Below are 12,433 nucleotides of genomic sequence, written 5' to 3' on the forward strand. Positions count from 1 at the left end.
CTTACCTTTGGCAAAGAAATGGTAAGAGACAGGCCAGTCTTCCTGCTTCTCACTGGAGCCATTTAGAAGTCTCCTTCACACATACAGAACTCCTGTCACGTGATTTCGCTTTTCTATGGTGAGATCTTCTGTGGAAGCAGCATGTATACAAAAACGGTGGGATCTCACTGAGAACAGTATTTATAACTGATTCTCCTAAATGATTACCAGCTTCTTAGTCTTTGAACAAAACCAACAAAAGTAGATTTAGTAAGTCAGACTATCCAGCAAGGCTCCTGGTCATGCTGGCCAGAGGATTCTGGGAGTTGTAGTCTAATACAGTGTTTCCCTGCTGTGACTCCAGTTCATTGCTACCTATAACCCTTTTCAGGATAATCCACTTTATTCCTCTCCCATCCTCATTTTTCCATTCTCCTTCCTGGACACTAAGAATTCTGTGATCACTGATTGTATACAGTTTTCTTTTTCTTCTCTGAAACTCTTCAAAATTTGGGTGAAACCTGGTGGTATCTCCTGTTTATGTATGGATGGTGTCATTTTTTGCTACATAAACTCGGAGAATCATTTAGAATATTTCAGATTAGGCATCCTTCCGTCTCGAGAGACTATGGTAACGTGCTCTGTATGGAGGACTTGGAACAGCGTCTAGTGTGGCTGAGAAGGCCAATTCGAGAGAGACAATCCCTTCCACACTGAAGATAAATACAGTCTGTCCCCTGTCCAGCTCCCCGATTTTGCTGGTTTCGGGACTGCCTCTTTGCCTTGGTCTGTTGTACAAATTGGGAGAGGCCGTGATGCACCACCTGCCTCCAGGCTGAACACTTGGATGTCAAGGTTTCCCATCCGTTGAGGTCCATTCCTAAGGCATTCAGATCCCGCTTATAGAGATCCTTGTATCACAGCTGTGATCTCCCTCTGGGGCGCTTTCCCTGCACTAATTCTCAATAGATGACATCTTTTGGAATCTGGCCATCAGCCATTCTCATGATAGGGTAGGTGGGGGGTAGCTGGGGCTCGTCAGCCTTGGAAGGCAGCCCATCTAGGAGAAGAAAAACTCCGATTTCAAACCTCCACTGCCTTGTATCCATGCATGGAAAAGGCTTCAGGAGTTAACCTCGAGGCAAAATCCAGAGCCAGAGTCCCAGAGGCAATTTGTGTCGTTCTGGCAACTCCTGCGGCGTCGCTGGAACCAGTTGTATTGGCTCTGACCTTTCCATTGGACCATTTCAGCAATGTGGAGAGGGGGGATCTGCTGCTTGGGTAGCAGCCTATCCTCCATATTATTTTGCCCAGGCTTTGTGCTCTGGAGAGGACACTCCAGCTTCGCATACAGCGTTGAAATAACAGTGTTAGAATATTGCACTGGCGCGAAATAAGGGGTCTGGCTTACCTGGACATCCACGCCCCACACACTTTGTAGCCTGTGTGATGAATCCTGGGTACACATTTCCCTCGCTAGAAAAACATCAGCAGGCTTTCCTTGTCATCCCATTGCTCTAAGCAGTCAGGCATGGCTCCCATTGGCCAGTGTGGCTCAAGAGGAGGGGCAGAGGAACAAAAGGGGGCAGTTTTCCCTCCGGTCCACTGCAGGAATACTTAAAGTGCCATGCTGGAGCACCTGGTAGCCAGTCTTCATTGATCTTCCCAGCTGTACCCCACTATGAGAGGTTTCGTTTTTGATGTTTAGTTGGAAGGTGGATACTAAGGGGATACTTTTTGGTTGAGGTGTGTGTACAAAAAATAGCCATAAAGGAATCCTGAGCCTAAATTGAGATCTCAAGGAATAGATGGAATATTGACAGAGAGACTGTTGTATGTTATGTAATACCCAGCTGAGAACAAATACAAAATACAGATGGTGTCTCTTGGTTCCTAAGGTGTATGTGGTAAAAAAAATGCTCCAGGAAATTTGGCAGCCAAAGGAATCAGGCAGATGGAATTGATTGATTGATTGATTGATTGATTGATTGATTGATTGATTGATTGATTGATTGATTGATTCATTCATTCATTCATTCATTCATTCATTCATTCATTCATTCATTCATTTGATTTATATACCACCCATCTGGCAGCCAAGGCCAACCCATACCTTTATTATTTGTCTCATTCCTTGTGGAAAAAGCAGACATCAACCCGGTTGCTCTGAGCCGCCTAGAGTAGACTATGTCTAGATGGGCGGCATATAAATGCAATAAAGAAATAAATAAAATAAAATAAATACAGGCAATTAGTTTATGTTCTGCCTTTGTTTATTCAAGGAAGCTTTTGAAAATTTGCTGGTGACATAGATTATAGAAGACACACAGACGACATACACATATCTCTGACTGATTGAACCATCTTGGGAAAAACACAAATAAACAAGTCGTGCTTCTGGTAAATAATTCTTGCGTACGGAAGGAAAGCCAGTGTGTTGTGGTGGACAGAGGGTAAGATGAAGACTTAGGAAACCTGGGTTCAGACTCTTGCCTGACCATGAACATTTGCCACTGCTTTCTCCTTGAACATTGCACATACCTCAAAAAACAGTATTTGGGACATCGTAAGTGGAATCAACTTGGCAGCACCTAAGAACAACATGGAATGGACATTCTACCCAGCTATGACATTTTGTCATATGGCAGAATTTAAAACAGGGAACCAGGGATGCAGTGGAAAATTTTGGAGTGCAGATGCTCATCCAGACCGTCCCATAGTCATACATCCATGAAGATTCCTAAAATGCAATATTTTTTGGCCCCTATCAACAAACCAGTTCTATCTGCTTCTGCTTCCCCTAGAAGCAGGTCTTTTGTGAAACAAATGGGCCTCGGAAGCCCATGTAAGAAAAAAACCACATCAAATAACTGGTGATTTGATCTCTCTGAGTCCTGTCTCTACTTCTCCAGCTGGAGGTAGCCACTTCCCAAAGGATCAAGTGGGGCATATCAGTACATTCCTTGAATATATGGTGTCCATCTTTACAGATTCTTCATATTATAGGAATCCTAACTGTGAACTGAAATCTTGTTCGGAACAAAATTTCACCACATTTTTAAAGAAAGTAGATTGAAATCTGTGAACAAGCTGTAATCAATCTTTCCTTCCATTTCAAAAATATATATATATATATATATATATATATATATATATATATATTTAACGACTTAAGAAAATGTTGTTTTGTAGGGGGAAAATAATGTGTAAGTCTGTAAATGATTTTCTTTGCCTTTCCGATTCTGAAAATTAGTATGGATTTTCAGAAAGGGATCTATAACAACCATTAGATATTGGTGCTCCATTTGCCAACAGGATACTTAATCATTAAAACAGAATGAGCCATCAAGTTTGGATGCTGTAATAAGAGCTTGGATACTTGATATAGTATAGCCGCCTAGAGTGGTCCTGATCCGACCAGATAGGCGGGATATAAATAAAACACATGGAGGGCAACTTTCTTCAGTCTGTGGAGATTCTATGAATAATTTGGAAATCCGATTTCTGCCTTTCTCTCTCTCTCTCTCTCTCTCTCTCTATTTTTGCCACTCCTTTCTCCAACATCAGCCCTACTGTTAGAAAGAATGAGGAAGCCAGCATATTTCAGATCTCCAGAGAAGGAAGCAAATAATAATTATAATATTCCAGTTTGGTAGCCTCAAATCAATGGGCCCTTGGTTACTCCTGAGCATATGATTGAATTATTCCAGTTGAGACTACCAATTAAATTTAGGCCATTGTTGTTGTTCTTATATTTTTCCTGCCATGAAAATGATGAGAAGAATTTGTTGGATTTTCTGTCTCAGACAACAAACCTACCACTGATCAACAGTGGAATTGATTACTTTGGAAGGTGGTGAGTTACCCTTTGTTGAAGATCTTTGAACAGAAATTGGTAACTGTCTGTGAGCAACACATTAGCTGTGGATTCTCTCCTTGGCAGGGAGTTAGGTTAGATGAGCCCCAGGATAGATTTCAATTCTACTGTCCTAGGATTCAGTGATTGTCCTCTAGTCTGGTAGATATGTGAACAGAGCATGATCCTTTTTAAAACAAAGCACTTGGCCACATTAAGAAAACTAAAGGATTTGCCAAGTAAAGTTATATACTACCCCATGGTGCTTAAAATACTCTCTGGGTTGTTTACAATTTAATTATGCAGGCCACACATTGCATGAATTCAAAAAGTAGAAGGAGGGAAAAAGAAATTAAAAAAATAAAAGGTGGAAAGAGAATTCTTCATGCCAATACCTACAGGCTAACTAGGGCTTTATGGAAGGCATAGGTTTCAAATCAGTGCTCATTCAGAAATGTGTTTTTCCATCAAGGAGAGTACTAGGCTTAGCGGTTGTTTCCATCAATAGGAGGATGAAGCATCTTCTGCTTTTAATGCTTTTACCATCTGTTTGGCCTTGGAACCAGACATTTTTGTTGGGGGCTCTTAGAGGGGCAATGAATCATAAATACGTTTTGGCCAATATCTTTCAGACCGATTAAATTCTGTCTTCATCTTCTTCTTTGCTTTTACTCTCTTTTCCCTTTTTCTCTTTCCAGTGACCCCAAATTTTTTTGGGGGGGGAGCTGTGGAGGTTAGGTGGCCCACCATTGGGTAGTTCTGAGAGCCTGCTAACTTATGCTGGCTTTGGAAGGAGGCAAATGGGGAAGATGAAGGCACACCCCCTGATCTTCCACCACATCTGTTTGATTCAATAGGCATAACATTTGTAAGGCTGATAGTGTAGGTGACGGCCTCAATCCTTCTGAGCCTCTCAGTCAGTGGCAGCAGGTGATTGCCATTTAGGGGGTGATGTCTGGGGTTTTAGTCTGCAGAGGAGTTGTCCAAGGTCTAATTTGGGGGTAGAGTTTTCCCGTGACTACATGTAATTTCAGTAAAAGCGACCCATCCTGTCCCTTTTGCAAGCTGTCCCACTTCTTTTGGGAACAGTGCTAGGACACTTTATTTGGTGCAATTGGGAGTGCTCCTGATTATCCTGTTCAGTAGACTGTGTGGTTGCTAAATTTGCTCCCCAAATAGAGCTGTTGGCAGCATTCTCTTGGGTGACAACCCTGTGACATATGCAGTGGGTTGTAACAGTAGAAGGGACAGCAGAGAAACCCCCTTCTCTATTTTCATCTTCTCACAATGTTTACACAAATATTATCCTAAGTGGCAAAAATATTATCCTAAGTGACACACACAAACAAACAAACATACACAGAGAGAGAGAGAGAGAGAGAGAGAGAGAGAGAGAGAGCCATCCTAGGCTGATATATTGTTGTAGTGCTATGCAACTTACTAAATTGTCCACAGAATGGCAGCCATGACAAACATCAGGGAAGTGGGTGAGAAGCAGCATCAATGATTGAAAGGGGTTGAAATCAGAGCAATCTGAACTGCTGTCTGTATCCTTCTTATGGGAGAAGAAACATCTCCCATGTGAATTCAAGGGCTGCTCATGTGAGAGACAAAATAGATTGCACAGATGAGAAGAGCCTTTTAAGTGCAACCCAGATTGTTTCAACTTCCTCCATCTAATCATGCCCAAACAAACAAGTCCTCTTCTGGCATTCATGATGCACATAGGAAAACCTGGGTTTCATTTGCAAGGTAGAAGAGGGTCCCGAGTTCAGACATGCTGTTTTTACACGAACAAAGTGACTTGCATGCAGTCCTTAAAGTGTGGGAACCAGACACCCACAACTCCCTGGAGTGTCCTAGAGCATCCCATTAATGAAGCAGTAATGCATGCAATATGTTCCGACCCATCTTGTGCATCATTTTGCTGCCCCAACATCTTTAATAGTGACACAACATCATGGCACAGAGCATCTTGATCCCCAATGGCTTCTGCTGAGTTTTCATCAAATTGCTTTGTCAACGTCAAAAGCTCCTCTTCAGTTCTTATTGAAGACCTCTTGCTCCATATCCTTTTGACTTCTGCTTTGTGCTTTTTGCTGTTCTAGGAGGACATGGAACTGCATCATCATTATCCATCCACAAACTTAAGAGGCCTTTCCAAACAGATGTTTCATCAGACTCAGGAACAATATGGCCCTCTCTAAACTTCTCCTATTCATCCACTCACCATTGGCTCCTTTCATTTCCAGCTAAGCTTACTCACAATGTGCAAATAAGGTAACCAGAACATTGCTTGGTTTACACCAGTTTCATTAGCAGAACTGTCTATAAATAAGTATGGGCTACCTGTTTTTTTTTGTATAGTCTTCAAACAAGTATAAGTTGTCCACTTCACAAGTGAAAGAACGCTGTGAGAAAGAAACAATGCTGGGGGAATTGCTATTTGCTAGGAGGGTCCATTTTGGAAAGGAGAAATCCAGATATTATGCATTGTGTTCATCACCGTCCAGAAGAGGCGAGAGTTAAATCTGAAGCAAGATGATACTCTATAGGATACCCATAGCTCCTTCCTTTCCATTTATCTTATACTCAAGCAGTACAACTGAGAACACAAGGAAGGAAGGAAGGAAGGAAGGAAGGAAGGAAGGAAGGAAGGAAGGAAGGAAGGAAGGAAGGAAGGAAGGAAGGAAGGAAGGAAGGAAGGAAGGAAGGAAGGAAGGAAGGAAGGAAGGAAGGAAGGAAGGAAGGAAGATCAGCAAAAAAAGTTTGTCCTTTTGGGAAAAGCTCTGGCATTTGCCCACATGCGTAGAATTGTGGGAAGAAAATTCAAACAATCAGTACAAACAGAATGACAGGGTTCGGGAGTACAGCAAAAGCCAAGGAGAGCATAGATTCCTGCCGGACAGCTTCCCAGAATGGGCCAAGAGAATGAATGTCTGGTGTTCTATGCTCTGGGTGGAACAAAAACTCTGCAATATCTGGATACCTTTCTAGCTACAAAGCAGAAAGGTATCCAGATATTGCAGAGGCAGGTGTGTCAAGCTGGCAGTCATACACCCTGGGACATGCCCAAGCCCATGTTGACCTCAAGGGTAAGTATGGCTGAAATCCAGCATGGACAATATTTAGAAGCCTCCTTCCACCAAAGGCGGTGTCCACTGGCTTATACACTATTTAACAATGGCCAAAAAAGAGGTAGAGGCAGGGTGCTCCAAACTGTGGCCTTTCATATTTCTTGCAAAGATGTATTCATGGCAAGGGCCACTGCAGACACCATTACTTTGATGTCAGTAGTGCAGTTTGGACATGTAACGGATTTTGGCCAGATCCTAAGCACAATAGATGCATGACAGTAAGACAGTATGCTAAGGTGGTTCTAGACACATAGCATCCTAAAGATGTTGGAAGACAGGAATCAAATAATGCATCTGAGTCCCCGATTTATTGATTTGGGGAGATATGCATCTTTAGTGTCCTTCTCACATGGAGGTTCTGCCAGAGTCTCTCTCTCTCTCTCTCTCTCTCTCTCTCTCTCTCTGAGGGGTTTAGGTCTGAATGAGGCAGCACCACTAACTGAGACATGTGAAAGATGTAAGGAAACACAGGGATGACATAGGTCTGATGGTAAGGTAATGTGATTCTCATTTAACTACGGGTAACTCAGATTAGGGGATGTGGTGGCGCTGTTAAACCACAAAAGTCTATTTGCAGCAGTCAAATCCACGCAATGGAGTGAGCTCCTGTCGCTTGTCCCAGCTCCTGCCAACCTAGCAGTTCGAAAGCATGCAAATGCAAGTAGATCAATAGGGACCACCTCAGTGGGAAGGTAACGGCATTCCGTGTCTAGTCGCACTGGCCACGTGACCATGGAAACTGTCTTCAGACAAACGCTGGCTCTATGGCTTGGAAACAAGGATGAGCACCACCCCCTAGAGTCAGACTCAACTGGACTAAATGTCAAGGGGACCAAACTTCGGGAGGCAGTGGAAGACAGGAGAGCCTGGTGTGCTCTGGTCCATGGGGTCACGAAGAGTCGGACATGACTTAACGACTAAACAACAGCAAACTCAGAATACTGATAACTCAGAAACATTTCTCATCGACCCTTTTAAAGTGTGCTGCAGACAAGTTAGTGCTGGAATGGGCATTTACCACCACTGTGCATGACATCTGTAAGGAATGATGTGTCGCAGTAGTGAGCACAACTGCCCCATCTGAAAAGGGCAGTAGCCATGAATTAGCCTTATAAATTTTAAGTACCCCTCTAAAAAAACTATGTTCATAGAATCATTGAATAGTGAAGTTGGAACGGGCCTATACAATCCATCAAGTCCAACACCCTGCTCAATGCAGGAATACAAGTCAAAGGATATCTGCCAGGTGGTTGTCTACGTTTCTCTTGAAGGCCTCCAGTGCTGGAGCACTCACCACCTCTCGAGGTAATTGGTTCCACAGTCTTACTGCTCTAACAGTTAGGATGTTTTTCCTGATATTCAAACAAAACCTGGATTCCTGTAACTTGATTCAAAACTTTATCCCCTAAGTTATCCTGCACCCACAAAGAAGATACTCTAGTAAACAGAAATCTAATCAGCAGCCCTCACAGGTATGGCTGCTGACTTGCATTCTTTGACTTCAGAATGCCCTTCTCCAGGATCTTTAAAGGATGTGTCCCCCTTTTTAAGGGCTTGGGCTCCAGAGACGTGAGCCTCCACTGCCGTTTTAACTAGAGGAATTCTTGAAAGATTGCATGACCGGTTAATTGAGGAAGTAAACATTGAAGCCATGGTCTTTAATCGCATCAGTGTGTTGTATAATTGAAAATTATGGATGAAAATGACATAGAGGTAAAATTAAAAACAAATGAAAAAGTTAGGGTGCAAAAAGCTAGCAAAGCAGGCAGAGAAGCAGAGAGGTGCTGGACGAAGATGAAACCAGGGTTCTGATCCAGATAGTGCTCTTCATAGCTTTTTATTTAGTAACAACAATAAATCAGACTCTTGCTATTTGCATGAATTGTATGTTGGCTAGTTTATGTTGTTGTTTTCTACTTATATACCTCCTCATAGTGCTAAAGCATTATCAGGACAGTTTACAATATAATTATGCAAGGGACACTTTTAGTGTGAAACACTAGTTTAGGTAATGATCATAAACTTCAGCAAAACTAGGTGTAGATAATTGCAAATATCCTGTGCAGAGGGAGTAGAAGTCTTGTTTCTGTTTCAGTATTTCTAAATGAACAGCCTGGCAAATTAGGATGTATTTCCCATTTCGTTCCTCTGCTAAGATGAAACATAATGACCTGGAGAAGGGGTCTAGCTCAGCCAGGCTGGAATGCCAGCAGCAAACCAAAATATGCTAAAGAAATGTGCTTCAGCATTCAATGACTGGCTTCTCAGACGGCAGGGTTTTTTTCAAACCTGATAATTTTGGGGACACAAAACTGGTGACAATGACGACTTGCTGTCTCAAGAAGGTGTTCATGTGGAAAGCACACTCTGAGCCAAACCGTTGTAGAAGAGAAGGAAAAGGCAAAATCGATAGAAGGGAATGCTTATAAAGCTGAGGAGCTACACTTTGGTTTGAGTGTTTATAGGGATCAAGCAGAATTTACAGTGGTTGTTTCCTCTGGATTGGCCCACCAGTTGTGAGCAAGGTCTTTGCCCAGGAGAGTCTTCTCCTTGGCACCAACTGTATCATGACAAAGATCATTTTGGACTTTGTAAAAAGTGGGGCATTTCTGGAAGCCTTTGAATTGGGTAATGAGGCCTGTGATGGAGCTCCCTCCCAGAACAAAGTGGTTAGATTGTTGACTGAGGCTGGTTACAGGGATATCGAACTCCTCTGTTACAATTTCTCTTCAGGCAGGCTTTTCCTTAGTGACAGGCTGTCTGGAAGAGGTTTTAAAGCAAGATGCCTTGCATTTTGTTGCTTCTAAATCTGTTTTAGCTATGCTTTACGTAACATTCTTAATATAGTATTATTAATTCATTTAATATTTAAATAATTCACTGTGTTTAGCTTTAATATTGTGTTTCAATGATGTATTCTGGCTTGGGGCCTTTCTTAGGAGAAAGGCAGGGTAAAAAAATTCTGAATAAATAAATAAAAATATATAAACCCACCTTAATAACATAAGAAAAGCCACGTTTGACCAAAGGCCAATGTTCTGTTTAACCAGTGGTTATCAGTTGCTCATGGGAAACCCTGTGGCCAACCTATTATTTGCCAAAGACAGCATATGACAGCTTTCCCAATGTTGTCCACTCCAGATGTTTGGACTACAAACTCATTATCACCAACTATTGACCATCGGGTTGGAGATGACAAGGCTTTCAGTCCAAAGCATCTAGAAAGGACCAGGTTAGACGAGACTATCTTATGTTAGCTTCCATGCAGCTCATGAGACTCCTGTGATTTTTCTAAGCCAAGTGGACTATGAAAGACATCACACCATGGAGGAAAGATGAAGGACAGTCGCGCGTTAGTTTGAACATATAATCTGGACCACTGCTTCCCAACCTTGAGTCCCCAAATGTCTTTGCACTACAACTCCCAGAAATCCTGGCAAGTATTGATGGCTACTTGGAGTTTTAGTCCAAGAACATCTGGGGACCCAAGGTTGGGAACCACTGGTCTAGAGTAATAATGGTAAGGGGACATTTAATAATGGTAAGGTGTCCCAGAAGCATTTAATTGGACACTGTGAAAGGGCCATCTAGTGCACTCCAAGTGGAGGAAATTAACAGCTAAAACATTCCTGACAAATGGCCATCCAATCTCCTTTTAAAATATCCAACAGGGCAGCCCATCCTGTTTCAAGATATTGTTTGATTGTCAAATGGTTCTTACAATCTGGAAGTTCTTCCTGAAGTTTAATCAGAATCTCCTCTCTTGTCCTTTGCATGCATTTATCTGGGTCCTACCTTCTAGAGAGGTAGAATAGGCTCGTTAGATGGACAAAGGACTGTGATTGAGTGAGAATCCCAATTGTGCACTCCATCTCCACCCATTGTCATATTAGATACAATCTGTCTCCTATTTATCATGCTGCCCTTTCATTCATCCCCAGAAAGATCAGGACCACACACCAGAAAGACCACTGTTAGGGACTCATGACAATGGGTGGAGAAGGACTGCAGAAGTAGGATTATCCATCACCCCCCCCAGTCCTTTGTCCTTCTAACAAGCCTACTGTATTTAGACCAGGGGGAAGTGAAACCAGTGTGGAGGATATATCAGGGGTCCTCTACCAATTCTCCTCAGACTGAAGAAGCTCCTTGGATGAGTTGCAAAACGTTTCAGTCTAAGAAGAAGTCCAGTTGCCATGACTCAACTTCCAGATTGAGGGTGCAAGGTTTTAATATTTTTTTAAAGAAAAAATAAGAAACGATCAATAAGGGAATCACAGACTCATCTGAACCTCCAAGGTCCATAGATGAGCATGTATGGTCCCAAGACCTCTGACCACTGCCCAGTCCTGCCATAGAATGAGATAAACGTACTTCAACAGAACTCGATTTCCAAACTTTTTACCATCTTGGCCACTCTAGACATATTCCATTATGGCAATATCCTTTGTGAGTGTTGAGAGCTGGGCATAGTACTAGGTAGACCTTTGATCCGATCTATCAAGACTTATTAATTAAGATGTCCCATAGGTGTCTTTATTCAGACATGTGGGCAAGGCTGGAACCAGGTGGAAGGCAAGCTGACGGGTGTCTAATGAGTACGTAAATGATGAAAACACGCAGGCAAATGATAACAGACTGCATGGAAAATGAGAGGAAGTAATAAAAGCATTGTTCAGTTAGTATAAGACAGACCACTGGACATCAGTGTGGAACACTGGAAGCTATTGCATGCAGGGAGATGACAGACCCTTTCAGCAGAGAATGTAATAAAGCTAATGGACAATAAATATAAGTCCTGTATGGGGGTGAGTCAGATGCATATACACTATCTTATCTGCTCTATGTATTTCTGGTTTCCCACTATCGTAGCTATGATTATGCTCTAATTCATCTGAACAGGCAACACAGCATTAAGTGTGGATGGGTTTCATTGTGGAAGAACACATCTGCCTGTAAAAACAACCTTCTTGGAATTAGTGAAAGGTATGGCTCCAGTGGAATCTATGTATGGGTGCAGTAGTGATCCTCTTCTTTTCTGGCAAGATTTTGTTTTCTATTGCAACCGCTCACCTACATCGATTTGTCATTTTCTAAGATAGAAAGACAAAACTGGTCAAGAATATCTGCTTTTCCCGATATAGCATACCAGATCAAACGCCAGGGAATGGCTTTGAAATGCAAAGCTTCTTTAGTATCAAATGCACTTTGCATCCTTAAGTTCCAGGAACGTGCTTTAAAAATATGCCTAAGATTTGCAAGAAGTTGAATTCTACGCCCTCTTGTCATATTCAGCATGTTTTCTTTTACAGCTTGTGCCACATATTCAGCATCTTTTCTGTTCCCCTGTAGAGTCGTACTCTACATCCAAATAGGTAAAGGGTCCGCTTAAAATTTAGTCCAATCGTGTCCGACTCTAGGGGGCGGTGCTCATCCCTGTTTCCAAGCCATAGAGCCAGCG

Source organism: Pogona vitticeps, chromosome 2 (genome assembly GCF_051106095.1).
Source record: "Pogona vitticeps strain Pit_001003342236 chromosome 2, PviZW2.1, whole genome shotgun sequence".
NCBI lineage: Eukaryota > Metazoa > Chordata > Lepidosauria > Squamata > Agamidae > Pogona > Pogona vitticeps.